We start from the raw sequence: 21971 nt of genomic DNA on the forward strand, positions 1-21971 counted from the left end.
GGATGTGGCTCCCTTGTCCAATCAGAAGCTCCTAGAGGGCAGAGATTGTATCTTCCTCTTCAGAACAGAGACTTCCCTAAGGGAAGGAAATGTATCTTCAGCCCCCTCCCAGATTGGGGCCTCCCTGAGGACAGAGACAGGGATCCCCTTCCTGAGAGAGGACAAGGAGCCCAGAGATGGGATGGAGGTGGGGATGAGGTATAAAGGGAATTAGGACTGGAGCTGTCCCCACCCAGACCCTAGTCAGGGGAATGCCGAGGACCACGCGCGCGCGCGTGCACACAAACACACACACACACACACACACACACACACAGAGTCACATACCAAAGCACCTAGGCACACACACACAATCTCAAGCACAAATGTGCTGCATGCAAACATACATACATGACTCCCAAGTACACTGTGCTTTCTACACTCTGTCGGTCACACGTGGAGACAAGCACAAGTACACACAATGTTTCCCACATGTGTTGCAAACATAGAGGGTCCCCAGAGGAACAGTTATACACAAATACAACCCCAAAGGCTCAGCCCTTCCAGAGGGTTCTGAAAGCCCCCTCCATCCCCTCCCCTTCCAGATACCTGCTCCAGGATGGCTAAGTCAAGGACAGGAGAGAAGAGAGAAGAGAGGAGTCCAGGGCTGGCTGGAGAGATGGTGCTGAGACTCTGAGCTTGTCCTGCCTCTGATGGCTGGCTGGAAGGGGTGAGGGATGGACACATTTCCTAATCCTATTTATACGATCACATTCCTGCCCCTCCCTCCTCTGCTCCCCTGCCTGAGGTCCTGGGAAAGAGGGAGGACTAAGAGTAGTTCCTGGGGAAATGGTACCCTGACATCACTCCTCCTGAATCCCGGGGAGGAGGAAAGGACCTCAGAGAACATCTACTTGGAAACTCATTTTCTGAATGGAGAAACTGAGTCTAAGAGAATGGTCTTAAGAAAAATAGATAATAAATAGTAGAGTCAGGATTTGAATGCAGGTTTTCTGATTCCAAATCAAACTTTTTTCCCACTTGCTATACTATGATATCTCTTGGTATTCACTCAAGACACATCAGAAACAATCCCCAGAGATCCAGAGAGAGACAACATATGATTTCCTTGAAGCCCCATCAAATCCTAATGGATGCCAAATGCATCCAGAAATGTCATTTCTCCCACTGTCTTCCTCAGGGCATGAGTCCCCACCTGCACCCATACTCCTCCACACATTTCTCCAAGATTTCAGGAGGATCACCGAGCTCTTTCTAGAGAGTTTATCAATTCTGCTAATCCACAGCCTTCTAACTAGAAAGTTGTTCCTCTGTTCTAACCTTCATCTGTCCAGCTACATTTAAATACCAACTTCCTCTGGCTCCAAAGTCCAGAGGCTACTTGATCAAAGGCTCTAAAAGAGACCATTCAGTGGCTCTCCCGAAGACCAGTCCCCTACTCCAAGACAATCAGATTCTTAGAACTAGGAGAGAACACAGCCTCAGATTTAGAGCTGTAAGGGGTTACCTGGTCTGACCCCTTCATTTTACAGGTAAGGAAACTGAGTCCCTGAGGTTAAGTGACTTGCTCAAGGTCACAGAGCCAGGATTCAAAATCAGATCCCATGACTTCTATTTCACCACTCTGCACAGCACCAAAATTCCTCCAGTATCTCAGAATGCAGAATATAGGATGTCAGAACTGGGAGGGCCCTTAGAACATGGAATGTTAGAGATTAGATGAACCCCAAACAAAGATTCAAAGTTCTCCCTGTATGGAGGAGGAAGCAAAGATAAAAGCTAGAAAAGTGATTTCCCTAAGAAGACCCAGAATCAAACATGGAACCTGTCTTTTTTCAACAGTGTTATTTCAGCAAGAGTCTTCTGGGCCATTATCCCTTCCTTCTTCCATTTATCTCAGCTTTCCCAACTCTAAATTCTTGGTTCACCTCATTTTCCAAGTATACCAGAGCTAGCCACAGAAGGACAGACCATGTGGCCCAGGCTCTGATTTAGTCTCCCAAAATGTAAGCAAAAGGTCCAAAGGGCAGTGCTTGCTTCCCTTCCCCAACCCAGGACCCTCCATTACTATCAAGGGCTGAGGAAGGGAGGAGAAAGCCAATAATTTTCATTTCTATTGTATTTGAAGATTTACAAGGTGCTTTCTTTTAACAACTTGTGAGTGAAGCGGAACAAGAAGTATTCCCATTTTAGAGATGTAGAAACTAAGGCTCATATAGAAGTGATTAATTAGAGATCACACAGCCCATAGTAATTGAGACTAAAACACTGGCCTTCTGCCTTCAAGAACCTATCCCCTTACATTAAATTGCTTTTCGAGATCAGTAACACCAGGCAGTTACTCATCCTCCTGAGCCAAGTCTTCTTGCCTATACCCTCCTTGCTACCCCCTCTTTCAAGGTACAGGTAGTGGAAGAGAGAGATTGTTCCTATTCTTGGGTAACCCACAGATTGAGTCAAGTCAAGGAGTACTTAATAGGCTTACCTCATTTTACTGGGCTTTATCACAATTTCACAGATACTGTGGTTTGTTTGTTTTTACAAATTGAAGGTTTGTGGCAAGCCTGTATCAAGCAAGTCTGTCTGCATTATTTTTCCAATAGTATGTACTCACATCATGTCTCTGTGTCATGTTTCGGTAATTTTCACAACATTTCAAACTTTATCATTATTATTATGATGCCTCTTACAGTGACCTGTGATCAGTGATCTTCGTAATTGTTTTGGGGCGTCACAAACCATGGCCATATAAATGTTGAACTTAATCAATAAATGTGTGTGTGTTCTGACTACTAACTGTCTCTCTCACTCTCCTGGGGCCTCTCTATTCCCTGAGACAAAACAATATTGAAATTAAGCCAATTAATAACCCTAGAAAGGCTTCTAAGTGTTAAAATAAAAGGAAGAGTCAATCACTTTGGTAAACTTTATGGTTGTCTTATTTTAAGAAATTGCCACAATCACTCCAACCTTTAGCAATCACCACCCTGATCAGTCAGAAGCCATCAACCTCAAGAAAAGACCCTCCACCAACAAAAAGATTACAACTCATTGAAGATTCAGATAGTTTGTATTTTTTGACAATAAAATTAAAGAAAAATTTTTTAGATATAATACCATCGCACAGTCTAGTGTAAATATAACTTTTATGTGCACTGAGAAACCAAAAATTTTGTGTGCCTCGTTTAATTGCTCTATCTGCTTTGTTAGGGAGGTCTAGAACCAAACCCACAATGTCTCCAAGGTATGCTTGCATAAAACACCAACTATGCTAAGTACTGGACTAAGCAGGGGAGTCGGGACAAGCCCAGAGCTACCAAGATGAAGATATCACTTGTTGTGGCCAGATGATGTTGTAGGCCCAAGAGTTCAGCTGATGTTACAGAAGAGAATGAAGCAGCCAAAGCTAGGAGGGGTCAATCAGACCAAGCTTCTCAGAGGCGAGCTGACATCTGGAGGCAGGAAAGGACAGAGCTGGGCATGAAGGATGGGAAGGGACAGGTTTTCATGTGAGTGGTCTGCCTATGGCCACCTCTGTTCCCTTTTCTCTTCCTCCCTTTCCCTATGACTGCCTCTCCTCAGCTCTTAGCTGGACTATGGCATTAGGCCCCAGTCCCTTTGCTTTTCCAATCCACCACATTCATGCTGTCCAAATCATCTTAATGGAATCCTGGGGTCATGACATTTGTCTGCTCAAAAACTTTCAGGCAGCTGCTACCTATTGCCTGTTAAGTGAAGTCCAAATTCCTTATCTTGGCACTCAAGGCCTTCCCTTAGCTGGCTCCCATGCATCCTCTAGCCCCATGTCATACTCTTCCCCATAGGACACTCACATACCAGCCCAACTGGACTCTCCATCATTCCCTGACAACCATTCTGCTCTCTCCTGCCTCAGCAGTGGCACATGACTTTCTCCTATATCGGAAATGCATTGTCTTACTGCTGACCCCTTTCCCCAACCCCCAGTCTTTGTTTGTTGACATCCTTCCCCTTTTACAAGGACCAATTCGGGCACCTCTCCTGTTCCCTCAGCAAGTGTAATCATCCTCATTTTACAGATGGGGAAACGAAGTCTCAGAGAAGTGACCTAACTGGCCCAAGGTGAGTCAAGTGGAAAAGTCTGGACTTAAATCTGAGGCTTCTGATTCCAAAACTGATTTTCTCCCTAATATATCACAATAATGTCATTTACTTAATCATTATCTGTGAAACAGAATTGGATCCACCTCTTTTAATATCCCCTGTGCCCTTGCTCATTCACAGTGCAGGTATAAGAAGGTGTAGGTGGAGCACACTTTTACAGAGGATCCTGGAAAAAACATTATTCTTTACTTGAATGGAGCACTAACAGTGGAATTTCAGGCATTGTGAGAGGCCATTGACAAATGTGTGTGTGTGTGTGTGTGTGTGTGTGTGTAGTTGTATGTAGCGGTCTATATTTGCCCTTCTGGTTCTCCTTAAATTATACTCAGCACCTGGGCTAACCAGTGTCAGGCCAACCCTGTTTATCAAACCCACTGGCCTTAATGGGGTGGGAAACATGGCCCTTCCCTCGACCCTCTCAGCTGTTGTTTGGCCCTTGGTCCATTCATGTCCCTGGGTCTTCCCTGTAGGCAGCCAGTTCTATTCCACACCCCTAAAGACCCTAGAACCAAGCTGTGTAAACACCTCTAGCTGGGCTGGGGCGGAAAGGGACCTGCCCCAACATCCCCTGGCCCAGGGTGGCGGCCCCCACCCTCACCCAACATACACAATGCTGGGAGAGATTTTATGAATGAGAGGGACCCAGACCTAGCCTCTCCCTCCCTCTTCCCCCTCCCCCTGCCTACCCCATCTCCTGTTCTCACTTAGCATTGGGTGAGAGCCAGATCTCTCATGGACACCCTCCTCCCTGCTCACCCTCCTTCTCATTCCTGTCCCAGTAACAAGGAGATGACAATAAGGGCAGAGTGACCACTGGGGGTGTGATGGGGGAAAGAATAGGGAAAGAGGCGATTAGTCAGAGAGGAGGTTAGTAGTAGGAACAGTTCAATTTAAGGTAGTGATAATAAGCATAATAACAAATTTCTATAGCCCAGAGATCTTCCTCACAAGATCCCCTGAGGATCAGGTAATATACATATTGGAGCCTCTCGATTTTCCAAATAGGTAAACTGGGTCTCACAGAAGACAAGTGATACTACTCTCCAGAACCGGGGCTCTTAATCTTTTTTTGTATCCTGGTCCCCACTGGCAGTATTCAGAAGCCTACTCAGAATATTGTTCTTAAATGCATAAAGTAAAATACAAAGGATTGCAAAAGAAACCAATTCTATTGAAATACAGTTCTTAAGATATACTTTAAAATAAAGTTCGTGGACCCCAAGTGAAGAACTCTTGCATTCAGGATATATTCTCCACTTTCCTTGGAATTGATTGTGTGACCTGGGAGACACTGGCACAGACCTCTCAGCATGGCGTGCCCACATCAGAGAAGGTGCTGTGCTCTATGAGCAAAGCGGAACCGAGACAGCTTAAAGGAAACACAGGACACACAGATTTAGAGTATCCACCCCAAATGTTCACACAGACTATCTGTGCCCTACCTGTGGTAGGACATTCTGAGCTCATACTGATCAGTCACAGTCGGACACACTGAAACTTGACTCGAGCATAGTGATGTCATTCTAGTCTTCTTTGAGAGTGAAGGACAACAACCAGCCTACCTTTACTCGTAGGGCTCAACACTCATTTGGTATGGGAATCAAATTCTTTCCAAGAGACAAAATTGTTCTAAGGCCAAGGGATACATTTTTGACCAGAGTAATAATGACTTGAATTCCAGACTCAGTCTATAGCAGAGTCTCTGCAGCTAAACTCAGGGCCTTATCAATACAATGCAATCCAATTCAATTCAACAGGCATTAATGAGGTGCTTACTGTATGCAAGCCATGAGAAGTAGGGATGAAAGACAAAATGAAAAATCATCCCAGTACTTTAGGGGCTTACCTTTTAAGAGGAGGTGGCCCGTGACAAGCTTCTAGAACTGGGACCAACTTGAACATAACACAGCTAGCAATAACAATAGCTCCCCCCTCTCCAGTAATTTCAGATGTACACAGCTACTGTACCAAAAGAGCCATGGTACCTTTCCATCCAACTTTGTGACTGAAACAGCCTGTATGTATTGAGTCCTCCCTTGGAATGGGAGCTCCTGAAGGGGAAGGAATGTCTTCTTTCTCCGTTTGTATCTACAGCACTTTGTGCAGATCTTTGAACATAGTAGATGCTTAATAAATGCTTTTTTTCATTCATTCATTCATAGTTTTCATTTTTACAAGATTTTACATTTTACAAATCTTTTCCCATACATTATCTCATTTTAGAGAGGTGTGTGTGTATCTGAAACAACTGGATACTTACACAAGAAGTATAGTGTTTATTCCATACTGGGCACCATCTTTTGGGGAAGACATTGATAAGCTGGAATGTATCTAGATCAAGGAATCTTGGATAGTGGAGGGAGGTCAAGGTTGTGCCATATGAATATCAATTGAAGTAGTTGGGGCTAGGAATGATTAACCTGGAGAAGAGAAGACTGGGAGTAGGTGGGTCAGGAGGGGAATATGAACAGTATCTTCAAGTAGTTGTTGGGTCACGACATGGAAAAAAGGGGAGAATTCTCTGGTTTGACCCCAGAATATAGAAGTAGGAACTACGGGGTAGAAGGTGCAAAGAAGCAAAGCTTCCTAACAATTAGAGTTCCCCAAAAGTGGATTGGAAGAAGTAGTGAGCTCTCCCTCATTAGAGGGATTCAAGAAAAGGCTCAGGTGATTGCTTCTTGAAGCAGCTGGTAGCTCAGTGGATAGAGCTATGCGTGGAGTTAGGAAGACCTGAGTTCAAATCCAGCCTCAGACACTTCCTAACTGTGTGATCCTGGATGAGTCACTCAACCTCTGATTTCCTGACAAAATGGATCCATTGGAGAAAGAATCAGTAAACCACTCCAGTATCTTTGCCATGAAAACCCCAGGTGGGGTCACGAAGGATCAGACACGACTGAAACAACTGAACAGCAGCAAGACTACTGGTTGGGTGTATTGTTGAGGGGGTTCTCACTCACTTATGGGATGGATCAGCTAGCCCTGTCCAACTTCAAGACTGCAAAGAAAACACATGAAGCTGCATGGTCTATATCAGTCTTCTCCTGGGAGCTATAGGGTTCTGCAAGGGAAGAGAGAGGAGGAGAAAATGTCCCCAGGAAGCTCTTGATCATGGAATTACTGAGTTCCAGAGGGCATCTCTTCCAGTCATAACTGAAAGTCAGTATGGAATAGTGGATAGAGCACTGGGTGTTGAGTTAGGGAGACAGTAACTGCCTCTCCTTGGGTCCTCCTCCACATCACGATCCATCAGCTACTTAAAGGAAGGGCTTAGGTCTTCCTTAAGTTGTCTATTCTCCAGGCTAAGCAGTCCAGCTCTTGAATTTGAGCCTGGTAGAGTAAGCCAGTCCCCTCCCCCATCAGGAATGTGCCCCCACTTCTAATTGTCCTTTCTGAATTGTGGCAGCTGGGAGAGAATACTGTACTTCAGATGTAGTCTGGCCTCAGCCAAGGACCCTGGAGCTCTCCTCTCCCTTGTCCTTGACACTCAACTTCTAACTTAAGGCTGTGAGCCTCATATTGGGATCACAGTGATGGCTGGGGCTGGGGGAGAGGGACACAGGCATTTAATGGACAAAGGGACCATTGGGCAAACTCTAGATAGAAGGCTTCAGATTAGGACTACCTTGCATGACCTTACAGGCCCTGGGAAAGCTCCTTCTGACCCTCAGATCTCTCCTGCTTCCTCCCTGAAGCCTGAACCCCTTTTCTCAAGGACACAGCCTTCCAGTTGCCCAGTTAGAGAGAAAGAACAGCATGCCATCTTGGAAGGACTGTTGGATTTGGAATCAGGAGACTTGGGTTTGAGTACTTGCTATTTAATCTGCTAGCCATGTGACCTTGGATAAGTCCCTCATTTTCTCTGAACTTCAGTTTCTTCCTCTGTAAAATAAATCTAGATCAGAGCAACCTACAGCCTCAAGGCTACATGTGGCCTTCTAGGTCCTCAAGTGTGGCCCTTTGGCTAAATCCAAATTTCACAAAGTAAATCCCTTTAATAAAAGGATTTGTACTAGACACTGGAGGCAAGAAGCAAAAATTTAAAAAAATTCCTGCTCTCTAGAAACTTCTTCTGATAGGGAGGAGGTGGAGAGAGAGTGAAGGAAGAGGGGCTTTGGTTTCCTGTTCTGAGCTGAGATACTTGTGGGAAATCTTTGATCTTTGATGAAGACATATTGCTTTTACCCGTGTGTCCATTGACTGTGGAATCAGTCAATCAGTAAACATTTATTGAGTGCCAAGTATTGTGCTAAGAACTGGGTTTGCAAAAAGAGGCAAAAGATAGTCCTTGTCTTCAAGGAGCTCACAATCTAACGAAGGATAAAAGATACAAGCAAATATATAAAAAGTAAGATATACATATGTGTGTATGTATGTATACACATACATCTAGGATGAAGAGGAAATAATTAACACAGGGAAGGCACTAGAGTTAAGAGGAGTTGGTGAAGGCTTCCTGTAGAAGGTGGGATTTTGGGGGGACTTAAAAGGAAGCCATAGAGATCAGTAGCTAGAGATAAGGAGGGAGAGCATTCCAGGCACAGGGAACAGCCAGAGAAAAATACCTGCAATTGAGAGATGGAATGTCTTGTTCATGGGACCGCCTTGAGACCAAGGGCTGAACATAATGTGCTGTGGATATGCACATGCATGTATGTGTATGTGTGTGTGTAAAGAAACATTACTAGCATCAGAAGAAACGAAAGATATGAAGATTTCCAGAAACATGGAAAATTTTACATGAAGTGATGCAGGAAAGGGAGAGAATAAATAAAACTGTATACATAAATAACATTGTGTTAGAATTATGTAGCTAAGAAATTGCAGAAACAAAAATTCAGAATTATACAAAGAAGACAAAAATCCAGCCTCTGTGTGAAGACCCCCAAGGAAGAAGGGTTCACTAGCTGTTCAGGTCTTCCCTTCCTTCTTAGGAGGACCTGAATTCTGATGAGATGTTTCTTTCTAACAAGCTCAAATCTGCTTCTCTACCATCTAAGCATTGCCTTTATCAGTCAAACAAAACAAAACTAATCCCTCTTTCATGTGACAGTCTTTGAAGAGACTGATCTTGTCCTCCCATGTTTTCTCTTCTGGGAGAAACAAGACTCATACACAAGAAAAGGAAAAAAAAAAGCCCAGGAGAACAATACCCAGCAGTGTGAAAGCCTGGTGCCAAAGTGTGGGTGGCACAGAGAGTAAGTGCCCTCTGAGAAGGAAGGATTGTTGGGGGCTAGAGGGAACAGGGTAGGTGCTTCCTGGAGGAGATGGGACTCAGTTGGGCTGTCAAGGATGGAGAGGATTGAGAACCTGTAGACAGAACCATCCTGGCTAGGGAAGAGCATATATATATTTAAGAGAGGAGGAAATCAAACTAGGAAGTTTATTCAGGCTAGACTTTGGAGGTCTTAGAAAGCCAGGCTGAGGATTGCAGATTGTACCCTGTAGGTGATGGGGAGCCATTGAAAGTTCCTGAGCAAAGCAATGATGTTCTCAGAGTAGGAACAATATGACAATTGTTTGGGTATCATTTGCAGGAATGTTTAAAGGGGAAGGGCTAGAGTTAGTCCTTAGGAAACTATTTCAGTGAGCCAAAGAAATGATGTGGATCTTAACAGGAGCTGGAGACCTGGAGAGGAAGACATATTTCCAAGGAAGAATTTTGCTAAGTGACTCTGGCAGGATTAGGGAGAGGGACTATTGACAATAGCCTCCTATCATTTCTTGCCACTTCCATGTTCTCCCCCCTCTCCAATTTGTACTTCATGGTATAAAAGAACATCATCATCAACAGCAACAGTAACCACAGTAAAAAAAAAACCCACATCAACAACAGTAACAACACCAACAACAGTAAAAAAAACCATCAATCACAACAGTAACAGCAATAATACCCTGCCTTATGCATGTCTCTGGCCATCCCACTCCTGTGCTCCAAATTCCTCAATGGCTCCCTATTGAGTTAATAATCTGGGGCCGTCCTGCCTTTCCAGTCTTAGCTCATAGTATTCCTCCTGAACCTGTACATTCCAACATTGGACACTTCTGCCTCCAAAACATACTTTGTATTTTCCCACTTCCGTGCCTTTGCTAACACTCTTCCCTATGCCTAGAATTCCCTCCTTCCCCTTCTTTAGCTATTGAATGCCCACCCCTCCTTTAAATCCCAACTCAAATTCTGCCCTCCCACGCCAGCCTTCCTTCATCCCCCTTGTCTTCAAGGACTTTCCCTCTTTGCCTTCAGAAGCACTTGACTTATCATGTACTATTATGTATTTCCATGTCCTATAATTAGAGTTTCCTGTAGTTTCAACCCTCCCTCCCCTCCTCTTTCCCACTCACTGATCTGTCCCTGTTCTCATGGACCATGATCTCCATGAGAACAGGGCCTGAGTTTTGTTTAAACCATTTTATCTGCCTCAACAATCTGCACACAGCAAGTGCTTGCTGAATGAAAGATGAATGAATGCATGAGAGAAAGGAAATAAAGATGACCCATAACCTGATTTTCTCTCCCACTGTCTGGCCTCTGCAGCCCTCTCATTCCAACTGGGCAATGGTAACGTCACCACCATCCTGCACAGGGGGTGTTCACCACGCTCCTGCTGTGGCACGACCTCTCTAGTTATCCCAGCATATCATAGTCACCAGATCTCTCATTAGGTTTTGGGCTCTCTTGAGGCACAGTCCATCTTCTGCCTCTTTTTGTATTTCCAGCACTAGCACATAGTAGGTCTTTAATAAGTGTTTATTGAGTGGCTGACTGATGACACTAGGAGAGTTGGGTTGGAAGCCACATTCTGATGCTTTCTTGCTGTGTGACCTTTAGAAAGTTATTTTGCCTCTCAGTTTCCTCATCTGTAAAATGGGAGTAATAATAGCATTACTTGTACTGCCTACCTCACAAAGGGGTTATAAGAAGAGTCTTTTGCAAATCTTAAAGCCGTAGAGAAATGTGAGCTATTATCCCCATCCATTAAGACCCGACCTATACCTATCACTCCCCTCCTCTGACCTACAGTCTTGAGTAACTGTACCTCTCATTTGGTTCTGAGCACACAATGCCTAGCATTTCAAATATCTTTGGCTACCCAAATATGGATACCATTACTCTCGCCTCTGTGAATACCCAGAGACTTGTTGTCGCTCAGCCATTTCAATCATGTTTGATTCCTCATGAGACCACTGGGGTTTCCTTGGCAAAGATATTGGAGTGGTTTGCCATTTCCTTCTCCAGCTCATTTTACAGATGAGACACTATTTCATTTGCTAATAATGTGGTGAGTAGAAGCAGTGGATACAGCAATGGGCCTGGAGTCAGGAAGACCTGAGTTTAAATATGGCCTCAGATGCTTCCTAGTGTGACCCTGGGTGAGTCACTTACCCTCTGCTTGCTTCAGTTTCCTCAAGTTTAAAATGGGGAAATAATAGTGCCTACCTTCCATGATTGTTATGAGGATCAAATGAGATATTTGTAAAAATTTTCTGTAAATCTTAAAGTATTATATAAATACTAGCTATTATGATTATCTGTCTCACAAGGTTATTATGATGAAAGCTTTAAGATTTCCAAATTGTAAAGAACCATAGAAATGTAAAGTAAATAGGATTTACCTCAGGATCATGGACTTAGAGCTGAAAGTGACCATAGAGGTCATCTGGTCTAACCCCTCTCATTTTAGGAACCTCTGAGGCCCAGAGTGGTGAGGAACTTGGCCAAGGTCTCACAGGTAGTAAGGTAGGATCTGAACTCAGATCTTTCTGATTGAAAGGTCAATAGATCCGTATTACATGTTGCCTCTCAGTCAGAGACAAGCTAAGTCATGACTGCATGTTGTAGTGAAAGAAAAGCGTCCTTTGAGGCAACAGTCCTGTGCTCAAGATTGGTTCTGATGCTTACCATCTAGGCAGGTGTATCAGTCAATGATGATATATGATATATAATGATAACTGCACTATCTCCTTTGAATAGGGGTTTATGTGAATCAAGTACTTTACAAGGGTGTGCTGGGGCCAGCTCTAACCAGCTTGAGAGAGACCTTGTTCACTTTTCCATGTAAGCATTTACACAGAAATCTATGGTTACAATAAATCAGGGATCAATTTATCGTTTTGTGGATTGCCTAGATTTAAGAAAGTATTAATAATGCAGATTAAATTGAAAGGTGTGTGCATGTATTTCTCTCCCCCCCAAAAAAGCTGGTTGTTAAATATTTACTAGCACACCTCCGAGTTGTTAAATATTTACAAGCACACACATACATGTGGCTTGAGCTTAGCAAGAGTGCAATAGAAGTCTTAGGGAATCAAGTTATCAGAAGATTGGTAACTTTAAAGTTTGCAAAGTGCTTTACATCTGTAATTTATTTGAGTTTCATAACACCCCTGTTTGTAAATCTCAAAGGGCTATAGAAAATGGAAGTTATTATTAAGGAAGGTAGGAGTTGGGTCAGGAAGACTTAGTACTTGAGTTGGGAAACTGAGAAATCCACCATCTCACTCCCTGCACACATTAGTACATGCTAATCCTTCACCTTGAGCTGGGTCCTGGGGGATCATTCCTGGATGGAAACCACAGCAAGCATGCTCCCCCCACCCCACCCCCAACCTACCACATCCTCCCCTTTATGGCTCTCTTTGTCTCTTATCCTAACAACAAGCATCTTCCTAACTGGGTGTGGGCTGCAGCTTGGAGGGAGGAGGGAGGGTGAGCCAGTGTTTTTTTTTTTTTTTTTAGGGGAGGGTGGCAGAAAACCTCAGCTGCAGGCAGGGGAATGGGAGTCCAGTGACCCCCATTTTATGAGCTCCCCTCTTCCTGCTAGGGACAATAGCAGAGCTGGGGACCCTGCCCAGGTATTTCCTCCTTGCCTCCCCCCCACCTACCTAACCTCCTATGGCCCTGCCCAGCCTTGTAGCACCATTTCCTTCCAATAGTGTCTACATACAGACACAGACATGGACACACGCCCCATTCCAGGGGAGCAGGCTTCCTCCTGCTAGACAGACTCAGATGAAAAGAAGGGGCAGGATGTATATGGGGGAGGGGAGGGGGAGGGAGGAATGGGTGAAACAAGGCTTAGAATTACAGAGACAGCTCAACCAGCCTATGTTGGCACTGAAATGCTCTGGGGATTGGCTGCCCACCCCCTTATGGAGCCCTCATTACTTCACTGTGACCTCGTCTCCTCACTGAATCTCCATCCCCTCTCTAAGCTTTCAGGTCCCTTCCTGAGCCCCCATCTCTGACAGTGAGCCAGTAAATCCCTAAAGGTGGGCATGTGTCTTTTTTACTCTAAAAAAAATGGGATTTTCCATTTTATACAAAGAGAAACCAAGGCACGGAAGAGGTGATTTGCCAAACAGCACTTAGTGAATTAACAACAGAGCTTCCCAACCTGGTGAGAGGCAGTTGTTGGCACATTGGATAGAACCCTGGCCCTGGAGTCAGGAAGGCCAAATTTCAAATCTGCCCTCAGACACATACTAACTGTATGACCTTGGTAAGTCAGTCAACGTTTTTGGCCCTTTGGCTCCATGACTTGATTAGGAGCTCATGCACCAGGTACCCTGACCTCAAGGAAACCTGTTACCACAGGTCCTATTAGGTGGGAAGAGGAAAGTCTGGGGCCAACTTTCTCTCCTTTCTCTTGGCCTGGGGCTATGAAAGTAAGAAACACCCTCTATTTGGGAGGGGACAGCTCTGAAGGTTCTGGGAGTATGAAGGGCGTGTGGGAGTGGGGGAGTAGGGTATTACATTGCTTTTCGGATCATCCTGGCACCAGGGGCTTTCATCCTGACTTCCACGGGTCTCCCCATGGGAAATTCTCATCCTTTACTGGGGTTGCCACAGTTAAAGGTAGAGAAGGGATTGACAATTAAATTCAACCAGTACATGTTAAGGATTTAGTCTGCTACAACCCTGGAGACCAAAAAAAGAAAAAAAGTCAGCCCTCAAAGGGACTCACATTCTAGCACTCAGTCCAGGGCCTGGCACATAATTGGCGCTTAATAAATAGTTATTGACTGACTGGGAAGATAAAATCTGACTAGAATGTGAATGACTGATAGCTAACACCAGCTCCACAGGTCTTTCACAACAATAGCTAGCATTTCTATAGTGTTTTAAGACTTATAAACCACTTTACATATTATCTCATTTGATCCTCACAACAACCCTGCTATTATTATCCCCATTTTACAGATGAAGAAACTAAAATGAATTGAAGACAAGTGACTTGCCCAGAGTCACACAGCTGTAAGTCTCTGAGGCAGGATGTGAACTCAGGTCTTCTGCCTCCAAGTCCAACCCTCTATCTACTATGCCAGAAAGATACTAAATTTCCACATTCTAAGGTCCCTTCCATTGCTGGCATTCTATCTCCTAATGTCCTTCCTGGCTCCCCTAGCTCTACCATGCAGGGATTCTCTGATTGTAAGTCATTTGCCCGCCCTGCCTCCACATATCTATCTACAGTGATGTCCAGTCCTTCAGCATCAGAACCATGCTGTTTGTTGGCTCCAGGAGCCAGTGAGAAAGCATCAACCATCCTACTGGCTCTTTTACAGAGGTGGGGACTCCCTCTCTTGGCCACTAGAAGAATAGTTTGCTAAGTCAGTTCTCAGAACTTGCCTGGTCCTGAGGCCAATGGACCTTGATTGATTCAGTGAGAAGAAAGGAGTCTTTATGTTTTGGGAGAGGCAGACAGATGGGGCACCTGGTTCCTTGTACAAAATTCCATGAGGGGCCTTTGGACAGGGAGCTCAATCTCTCTGGGTTTCCTGGCACCCTCACCCTATCACATAATATTGAGCATAATAACCATCTGTTTAGATATCTTATATATACACACACACTCACACTCACACACATTGACTAAACTGTGAGTTCCCAGTAAGTAGATGCTGTGTTTTCCCTAAGCTTTGTATCTTCACCAATGTCCACAGGCTCTGTATACAATAAATGCTTAACAAATATGTGAAGAAAGAAGGAAGGAAGAAAAGGAAGGAAGGAGGGAAGAAAGAAAGAAGGAAGAAAGGAAAGAAGAAAGGAAGGAAGGAAGAAAGGATGGCAAGAAGGGAAAGATAGAAGGAAGGAAAAGAGAAAGGAAGGAAGGATGGAAAGAAGGGAAGGGAGAAGGAAGGAAAAGAGAAAGGAAGGAAGGAAGAAAGGAAGGGAGAAAGGAAAGAAGAAATGAAGGGAGGGAGTAAAGAAGAAAGAAGGAGAAAAGGAAGAACAGAAAGAAAGGAGAAAATGAAGGAGGGAAGGAGGGAAAGAAGAAAGGAAAGGAGAGAAGGAAAGAGAGAAGAAAGGAAAAGAGAAAAAGGAAGGAAAGAAGGAAAAAAGGAAGGAAAGAGGGAGAAAAGAAATGAGGAGAAAAGAAAGGAAGGAGAGAAGAAAGAAGATAAGGAAGGAAGGAGGGAGGGAAGGAGAGAAAGACGGAGAAAAGGGAAGAAGGAAAGCAAGGAAGCAAAAGTCAGGAATTTTCTCCCATTAGAAAGTGAGAAGATGCTTTCCTCCCTCTCCTGTCCCACCAAGATGGAAAGAGAATGAATCTGGCTAGACAAACTTGGCGTGAGAGGCTTTTCATTCCCAGGAAGCCTCTTACAATGTTAGAGTTTTCCGGTTCTCCCTGGGGGTTCATCAGGATATAGAACCCCCTCCTTAGGTTTCTCTACCTTAGGGAGCACACCTTTGAACCTTGAGAGAAGATCTGAGCTTAATCTTTGCTCAGGGATAAGGTCCAGTCTGTTACCAAGGTTACAGCTTCCTTTCCTCAACTGGCTGAAAAGTGTGTCCTTATACTTCCTTTCCTTCTGTCTGGACTCCCGTGTTTTTTTTTAACCACATTGCTTTCTAAGCCCAGAACTTTATGATGTCTCCTGGAGAAGACAGAGATCGTGGACCCTTATTTTCCTAGAGTTCCCACTACACTCATTACAACGTGACAACATTTTTTTAGGTGTTTTTAAAAATTTAATTAAAATTGTTTTTTTGTTTGTTTGCTTGCTTTTTGGAAGGGTTGGGGTTAAGTGACTCCCCCACACAGCTGGTTTTTGTGTTAAGTGTCTGAGGTTGGATTTGAACTCAGATCCTCCTGACTCCAGGGCTGGTGCTCTATTCACTGCACCACCTAGCTGCCCCAACATGACAACATTTTAGATATATACATTTAAAGCTTCATGGAGCCCATAGAAAACCTGTGGAATTTTGGTCATGGGTACACTGTGCCCAGGGGGTACTGAAGTCAGCTAGTTTCAATTCACAACAGTTTTTTGTTAAGTTTTCAGTGTGAGTATTTATGTCTCAGAAATCTGCAAATGCTACAAATCAGGGCTTAGTTTAGTGTTTGGTTGAATGTCCAGACTTAAGAAAATAATGACAAAAATGTTAATGATACAGATTAAAATTAAAAGTGTGTCATATATGTGTGTGTGTGTGTATTTGAGAGACAGAGCTGGTTATTAAATATTTACCAGCTTGACCCCTGATCCATGGCAGAATAGCATAATGAGTGGCAAATATGAGCCATGCTTACTAAAATTTTGTTGGATCAAACTGCAGTGTGGTACAGTGGGAAGAGGTTAGGTATGCATGCATGTTGTCTCCCCCCATAGGATAGAGAGGGAACTCCTCACCAGCAAAGACTCCTTTTTACATTTTTATACCCAGCACCTAGCACAGGGCCTGGAATTGAGGAAGAGATAAACTCTTCTGGATTGATTGGTTCTTCTCTGCCTCTGTAATAAGAATGTAAATTTTAAAGATCTTCCCTGCCCCTAGGCTAATGTGCACCTGAAGCCTGAGGTGGGAGGCTTGTTTTTCAGTAGATACTTCTTGATTGGCCAGTGAGTCAATAAGGTTGTTACATTCTCTGAGCCAGGAGAAGGCTATATAAGCCCTGATGTGTAGCTTTGTTTTGGGACTCACTTTGAGAAGTGTTCTGTGATTTGATCTGAATTCTGGGAAGCCGTTGTTGAGAGTCCCCCGGCTTTGAAAAACCCAGATGCTGATTTGGTATGGATGTAATGGTTGGACAGTTTGGAAATCTGTCTACTTGATCTGTTTCTCTGACTTGATAATTCTGTCTGTGTATTCTGAAGTTCGGGGTGCTGACCATTTCCCCTGAACAAGGTAAACAATATATGTCTGACTGATTAAAGTAAGCTTGTTAACCCATTTTGAGTTGCTTTCCTTTAACAAAGCAGATCCAAGAACCTGTGTGAGCAGCAAACCCTGAGGACGCGCTTGGGTTGCTTGCTGCTACAGCCTCTCAGAATCTTTATCTTCCTACAAAGCTCAACTCATTTCCTTCTCCAAGACATTTCTGACCTCCCCTATTTTTAGCTCTTTTCCTTTCCTCTGTTTTCATTGTACTATGCCTGTTTCTGTTCATGTTGTATCCCTCCCCCAGAAGTCTGCTTTGTTGTGTCTCTGGATCTCCAGTGCACATGAAGTGAGTCTGGTCGATGTTTGTTATGGTTGTTCAACTATGTCCCAGGGTATTGAAAGACCTGGTCACTAGGATTGTTAAACCATTATGTTCGGTCTTTGAAGAGCATGCGGAATGGGAGATGTGTTGCAGAACTGGAGAAGGGGAAAAATTTACCAGCTTTTTTTTTTTAAAGAAAGTAGTTAAAATTTAGTCCAAAGGGGGCAAGTCACTTAACACCAATTGCCCTGCCTTTCCCCCTCCAAAAAGCAAAAAAAAATGTAGGCCAATGTGTTTAACTTAGATTCTTGCTAAAATCCTAGAACCTGTTTTTAAAAAGATAGGTAGTGATCCTCTAGAAAAGGCAGCTGAGATCCCCAAGTCCTAAAGCTTCATCAACACTCAGTCATGACAGATTAGTTTCATTTTCTTTCTTCATAGGATTAGGAGACAGGTAACTCCAGGGAATGCTGTATATTTTGCTGTTGCTCATTTGTTTCAGTCGTGATCCCATTTGGAGTTTTCTTGGCAGAGATGCTAGAGTGGTTTGCCATTTCCTCCTCTAGCTCATTTTACATATGAGGAAACTGAGGCAAGCAGGGTTAAATGACTTGCCCAGGGTCCCACAGTCAGGGAGAGTCTGAGACCAAATCTGAGCTCATGAAGATGAATCTTCCTGACTCCAAGCCTGGCCCTCTATGCGGTATGGAACCACCTAACTGCTCATGCTGTATACAGTTCGCCTAAATTTCAATAAAGCATTTGATGAGGTTTTCCTCTGCTACATCTCTTGAATCTGACTTTTGTCCCTACTCATATGGGTCTTCATGATCCCTGTCTGGACTATTGCAGCTTCATTGCTCTCCGTGCTTCAAGCCTCTCCCCATCCCAATCTCTCCTCCACACAGCTGCCAAAGTAATTTTTCTTAATGTAAATCTGATGATGCTACTTAACCCCTCCACAAACTCCAATGGCTCCCTATGGCTTCGAGGATAAAATAGAACTGCCTGTTTAACAACCTGACCCCAAACTATCGTTCCAGGATCTTTATGCATTGTTCACCTTCCATCACTCTACACCTCAGCAAACTTGATCTTCTCTGTATTCCTCATATACAACACTCCCTCTCCTATCCTGTTGTGTCTTTGTTCTGCTAATTGCTTCCTTCCTCATGACTAGAATAAACTCCTTTTCCCCTCTGCCTCACAGAATCACTCACTTCCTTCCAGATACAGTTCAAATCTCACCTCCTCCATGAAGTTTTTCCTCCTCCTCCAAATTCTAATGAAGCCCCCTCCATAATAATCTTCTGTTTAGTTACCTTGTTTTATTTTGCAGCCATTCTTCTATTCTTATTTATGGACACTTCTCTCCAAAAGATTGTAAGCTCCTTGAGGGCAGACGTGGTTTCATTTTTTGGGGTCTCTGTATCCTTGACATCTAGTGCAGTACCTGGTCCATAGTATGTGCTTATTAAATGCTTGTAATTGATTGGTGCTACATGGGCAAGATGGACATGGGTGAAGTTAAGTGAATTCAGAACTGGTGGGATGAGACACAAGGAGTAATCATAGATGCCTCAGCTTCTATAAAGAAGACATAGGAGAGCATACCTCCCTCCCTTCTTTGCCAAGGTGCTCTTCAAAGATCGAAGATGATGGTTTAACAATCATAACGACCAGATCTTTCCATACCCTGAGTTGAACAAACAAGGACGGGGCATCTTTCTGTACTGTGATTAATGAGCTGATTAATTTTGACCTGCTTCTTCCCCAGTCCCATTCTTTTTTTTTTCTTCACTTTTTGGTATAAGGGATGGTACTCTATTGGGGAGGGATATATTGGGAAATGAAGCTGATTTGAAAACAAAATATATCCATAAAAATTAATTTTGAAATATTGAATTGGAGGGAGGTGTCGAGTAGAGTATCTTTGGGATCTTGGACTGGTTAACATTTTTATAGGGGATGTGGCTGAAGTTATAGATAGCATTGTTATTGCTGCAGATGATATCAGTCTGGGGAAGACAGCTGACATGCTGGACAGCTGAGTCAAGATCTGAAAAGATCTCAGCAGAAGAGAACAATGACTCAAATCTAGTAACATGAAATATTAGAGGAACAAAGTTTTTAAAAATCAATTTCAATGCCTTAATGTGAAAATGTGTTTAATAGGAGTGTATATGTAGAGCCTATATCAGATTGCGTGCCATCTTGGGGAGTGGGGAGGGTAGGGAGGGGGAGAAAATTTAAAACTCAGGGAAGTGAATGTTGAAAACTAAAAATAAATAAACTTTAAAAATGAAATAAGAATCAATTTCACATTTTCAACATGGGAGGACACAGCTAGCCAATGGTTTTCGCAAAAAAAGATCTGGGGATTTTAGAAGATTTCAAGGTCAACACAAGTCCACGGCAGCCTCAAAAGTTAATGTAATGTCTCACTCTATTAAGGGAGGCATGGTGCTCAGAAGGAGGGAGGTGACTGGTAGGTTGGAGCCCATCCTGAGAAGGGCGGTGGTGGACGGGGTTTGAGAGAGTGCCATCCCCAGGTCAATTGGATCAAATGGGGATGGCTAGCCTTGAAAAGAGAAGGCTCTGAGCTAAGCCCGATGGGCATTAATGCTGAGGTTTTACAGATGAGGAATCTGAGGTTCAGAGAGGTGAAGGAATTTGTTGTTGGTTGCACAGCTCACAAGAATGAAGAATTTAAACCCCATCTCTCTTGATGCTGTTATTTGGTGATGTCTCTGTACCAGTGCAGGTTGGAAGAGATGGCTTCTGATTTCCCTCTCAATAGTTATGTTCTGTGAGGCCTGCAGCTTAGCTCAAGGGTGACTGATCACTGAAGAGCCTACAGAATGGGAATAGGAAGGTCCCCTTGCCTCCTGGGGCATTTCTGTCCAGGAGCCCACCAACCTCATTCCAAGCCTTCTCCCTCCACCCGGGGCCATGCATCTCTGAGAAAGCTTGCAGGGAAGTGGCTGGCACCTGAACGCTTTTGTTCTGATTGTGCCTGACTCCCAGCAGTTACCATGTGGTACTGTATATTACAGTTCTCTTTGCTTGTGTGATTCCTAAGATGACTCACACTTAGTGCCGCACTCTGTTGGTTCTTAATGCATGTTTGTTGCATTGCATTGTATTGTGTTGCTTTCCCTGAAAAGTGATGTGGCAGGTAGGAAGCAAGCTTAGCTATGTAGGTAACTAGCTGGTCTACTTAGAGGGGGTAGAACCTGGAGGTAGAACTAAAAGGAATGGGAAGAGAGAATGAAGGAGATCTAGGAGGGGTGATGCCTGGAGAGTCCCACCTCTGGCATATCTTGTTGCCCACTCCCATCCCTATATCAGAGTATCACCCCTGAAGCCCTGGAATCAGGTGAAGAATTGTTGGCACTCATACCCATTGAACAGATCATGAAACTAAGGCTTAGGGACTTGCTACTCAGCAAGGCAAACTGACCTGGTTAGGGAAGCTTTTGAGGATCTCTTCCTCCTGTGCCTATATTTCCTAGGCTTCTTGGCTGCCCATGCCGTTTTGGTCAACTCACACTTCCTCAACCCTCAAAGCATTTACCATTAGAAAAGGACAAGCAAGGAGTGGCTAGGTTGCACAGTGAATAGAGCACCTGCCTGGCGTCAGGAAGACCTAAGTTCAAATCTAGCCTCAGACACTTACCGTGTTTCCCGATAATAAGACCTATCCCGAAAATAAGCCCTCCCCTTACTGTGTAAGATTCCTCTAAAATAATCCCTCCCCCGAAAATAAGCCCTATTGAGATTGCTACTGTAGTGAAGGTGATCCCCTGCGCTATGTGCTACATTATGGTACCCTCTGTATGCACCGTCCCCCCCCCCCCCCGGGTGAAACGCATGCCGCGCTCCGAGCTGCATCCAATCAGAGCTGCAGCAGTGAGCGTGTCATCCTGTTCTTCCCCAGTGATTTCCTTGCTGGCGCCATTGAGAGCAGTGCCACGGAGGAGAGCTGAGGCAGGACAACATAAGCCCTCCCCTGAAAATAAGCCCTCTGGTGTTTTTCTTTCCAAAAAATTTAATAAGACAGTGTCTTATTATCGGGGAAACACGGGTAACACAAAAACTAGCCGTGTGACCTTGGGCAAGTCACTTAAACCCAGTTGCCCTGCCTTCCCCCCTCCAAAAAAAAAGCAGGCTCTTCTCTACCTTGCCATCCCCCACCCCTCCAGACACACACACACACACACACACACACACACACACACACACTCATACACTGTCTCTCTTCCCTGGCCCCAGTCTGGCTGACTTCTCTCCTTCCCTTCCTTCCACCCTTCCTCCTCCCCATCTTGAAAGGCAGCTGAAGAGTAGAAGAAATGGCGTGGACCTGGCCTCAGGAGCCCTAACACATCCATCGCTGCC

At 44.2% G+C, this 21971-nt stretch overlaps 1 protein-coding gene across 2 annotated transcripts in view; it reads right to left on the reverse strand.

The window, feature by feature from the left end:
• GJC2 (gap junction protein gamma 2) overlaps positions 1-21971 on the reverse strand; it is a 39914-nt gene that overhangs the window by 14850 nt on the left and 3093 nt on the right. The window contains exon 1 of one of the 2 annotated variants that reach the window (XM_069095852.1): positions 589-730. The exons of the other annotated variant lie outside the window; for it this stretch is intronic. The gene's annotated coding sequence lies outside the window, so the exon portion shown is untranslated. Of the gene's footprint in view, positions 1-588; positions 731-21971 lie in introns of those variants that run through there. 2 annotated transcript variants of the gene reach the window in all.

The sequence above is a fragment of the Petaurus breviceps genome, unplaced genomic scaffold, assembly GCF_028583685.1.
Source record: "Petaurus breviceps papuanus isolate PSGF00001 unplaced genomic scaffold, PetGlider_PUasm1.0 227, whole genome shotgun sequence".
NCBI classification, from domain to species: Eukaryota; Metazoa; Chordata; class Mammalia; order Diprotodontia; family Petauridae; genus Petaurus; species Petaurus breviceps.